Source organism: Brassica oleracea, unplaced genomic scaffold, assembly GCF_000695525.1.
Source record: "Brassica oleracea var. oleracea cultivar TO1000 unplaced genomic scaffold, BOL UnpScaffold00285, whole genome shotgun sequence".
Taxonomy (NCBI): Eukaryota; Viridiplantae; Streptophyta; class Magnoliopsida; order Brassicales; family Brassicaceae; genus Brassica; species Brassica oleracea.
In genome coordinates this window covers 29,059-32,063 of record NW_013617415.1, presented here as the reverse complement: position 1 = coordinate 32,063, position 3,005 = coordinate 29,059, and the positions used below count along the sequence as shown (strand labels likewise).

At 51.1% G+C, this 3,005-nt stretch overlaps 1 long non-coding RNA gene across 2 annotated transcripts in view; it reads right to left on the bottom strand.

Annotated features, from left to right (window-relative positions):
- The window catches only part of LOC106319555, a 16,089-nt gene extending 13,320 nt beyond the window's left edge, over positions 1-2,769 (bottom strand). For both annotated transcript variants that reach the window (XR_001265502.1, XR_001265503.1), the window contains exon 1: positions 2,681-2,769. This is a non-coding gene — a long non-coding RNA (uncharacterized LOC106319555). The remainder of the gene's footprint in view (positions 1-2,680) is intronic.
- Between the last annotated feature and the right edge of the window lie 236 nt (positions 2,770-3,005).

The window sequence follows — 3,005 nt, the reverse complement described above, 5'->3', positions numbered from 1 at the left end:
TGACAAGAATGCATGGATTGATGTCGTATCGATGTTCGGAAGGGTTCAATCGCTACACAGCGACTGAACTTCGGCTCGAGCCCGGTTGCTACGTAGCGACCAAGCGGGACGATCGCTCGGTCGCGACGTTGTGACCGAGCTGGACGAGCGCTCGGTCGCTACGTAGTGACCGAGCTTTGACTCGAGCTTGGTCGCTTTGTAGCGACCGAGCTTTGGCTTGGACTTGGTTGCTACGCAGCGACCGGACAGAGTGTATGCGTGGTAATTACGCAACGGTCGAGCTTGGTTAGTTTGGTTTGAATCTTCAAGGATACTTCTTCGTAAAAACTTCGTGTTTGGTTATATTTTACGAAAGTGGTTATATTTTACGAAAGTTACATCTTCCGTTTTACTATCTCTTTCGGAAATATGATCTCCGAGGATTTTCGGGTGGTAATTCCGTCGTAACCATTTTTGACCCCAACAGGTGTCCGTCAGCACACACATGACATCTGTGGCTGTTCGTCAGTACACACAGAACGTCCGTGGACTGTCCATCAGTACACATATCAGCACGCTGGCCCTTCCTGTGGACTGTTCGGGTGATTTTGGCCCACGTGGGCTGTCTGTTCAGTACTCACAGGACGTCTGTGGGTGTCCATGAGTGTCCGTCAGCACACTATCCGTGGGAGTCCGTTAGCACACACAGGACGTCCGTGGGTGTCCGTCAACACACACATGACGTCCGTGGGAGTCCGTCAGCACACACATGACGTCCGTGGCTGTCCGTGTGTGTCTGGCAGCACACACAGGACGTCCGTGGCTGTCCATCAGCAGACACAGAACGTCTGTGGCTGTCCATCAGTACACATATCAGCACGCTGGCCCTTCCCGTGGATGGTTCAGGTGATTTTGGCCCACGTGGGCTGTCTGTTCAGTACACACATGACGTCCGTGGGTGTCCGTCAGCACACAAAGAACGTTTGCGGCTGTCTGTCAGCACACACAGGACGTCCGTGGACTGTCCATCAGTATAAATATCAGCACGCTGGCCCTTCCTGCGGACTGTTCGGATGATTTTGGCCCACGTGGGCTGTCTGTTCAGTACACACAGGACGTCTGTGGGTGTCTGTCAGCACACACAGGACGTCCGTGGCTGTCCGCCAGCACACACAGGACGTCCGTGGACTGTCCATCAGTACACATATCAGCACGCTGGCCCTTCCCGTGGACTGTTCGGGTGATTTTGGCACAAGTGGGCTGTCTGTGCAGTACACACAGGATGTCTGTGGGTGTCCATCAGCACACACAGGACGTCCGTGGCTGTCCGTCAGCACACACAGTAAGTCTGCGGACCGTCCATCAGTACACATATCAGCACGCTAGCCCTTCCCGCGGACTGTTCGAGTGATTTTGGCCCACGTGGGCTGTCTGTTCAGTACACACAGGACGTCCGTGGGTGTCCGTCAGCACACACAAGACATCCATGGCGGTCCGTCAGCACACACAGGACATCCGTGGACTGTCCATCAGTACACATATCAGCACATTCGTCTTTGGACTCATCACTCTGGCCCTTCCTGTGGACTGTTCGGGTGATTTTGGCCACGTGGGCTGTGTGTTCAGTACACACAGGACGTCCGTGGGTGTCCGCCAGCACACACAGGACGTCCGTGGCTGTCCGTCATCACACACAGGACGTCCTTGGCTGTCCGTCAGCATAGACACAGGACATCCGTGGACTGTCCATCAGTACACATATCAGCACGCTGGTCCTTAGACTCAGGACGCTAGCCTTTCCCGTGGACTGCTCGGGTGATTTTAGCCCACGAGTACTGCCCATCAATACACATATCAGCACGCTGACCACACATATCAGCATGCTGGTCCTTCTCACGGACTGTCCGTGTACTGATTTTGGACAACTGATGCACCATGTTAGTACACATATCAGCACGCTGACCACACATATCAGCATGCTGGTCCTTCTCACGGACTGTCCGTGTACTGATTTTGGACAACTGATGCACCATGTTAGTACACATATCAGCACACTGGCCCTTCCCGTGAACTGTTCGTGTACTGATCTGGACATGAGCTCGAGTTTTAATGGACTGGACTGTCCAAGTCAGTCTTATTGATGCTAGCTCGAGTTCTAATGAACTGATTGTCCAAGTGTACTTATGCTGGCTCGCCTTTTCGTAGACTGATTTTGGCCCACGTGTATTGATGCTGGCTCGAGTCAATCCAACCAAGTGTTGGCCGATCATTTTCCTTTGGTTTTTTTGTGGTCTGATAGAGGCCAAGCGTACTGAAAGGATGAACTATATCAAGCCAGATGCCATGATACCCGTGAACACAACTGTGAATCAAAACTCTTTTGGGTTTTAATGCTCCTGTCAGGATGCTTTTGGCCGAGACTTGTGCACATGCGGGCTGCATTTCATCGGCCAATCTGAAATATTAGGGCGAGAGTGAATTTCACCAAGTAAAAATCTCGAAACTCCGACTACATCTTCTTATATACTTGAATTTTTTTGGGCTTTTGTTTTTAACGTTTTGGGGAGGAACGTGTGATTGGAAAAGGGGAGGGTCGAATCTTAGCGACAAATGGCCGAATCTCAGTGGATCGTGGCAGCAAGGCCACTCTGCCACTTAAAATACCCCGTCGCGTATTTAAGTTTTCTGCAAAGGATTCTACCTGCCGCTCGGTGGTAATTATAATTCAAGGCGGTCCAAACGGCGCTTCCGCCGAACGGACTTAGCCAATGACACGTGCCTTTGGGAGCCGAACCTCTGTGGGAACCAAAATTCACACTGTCGATTTCCGTTTAAAAAAGGAAACTAGGAAAACCCTAATTTCCCAGAGGACCCGGATATCTGCTAATTACCACACGTCAAGCAATCAGAACACGAGAATAACAACGATAAGAATAAGAAATCGAAAAAGAGAGCAAAGTAGATCTTATTCCGAATCTGCGTATGAGCGTTTACAACAAGGTATAAGCCTGGGCTCGAGAGCTGTC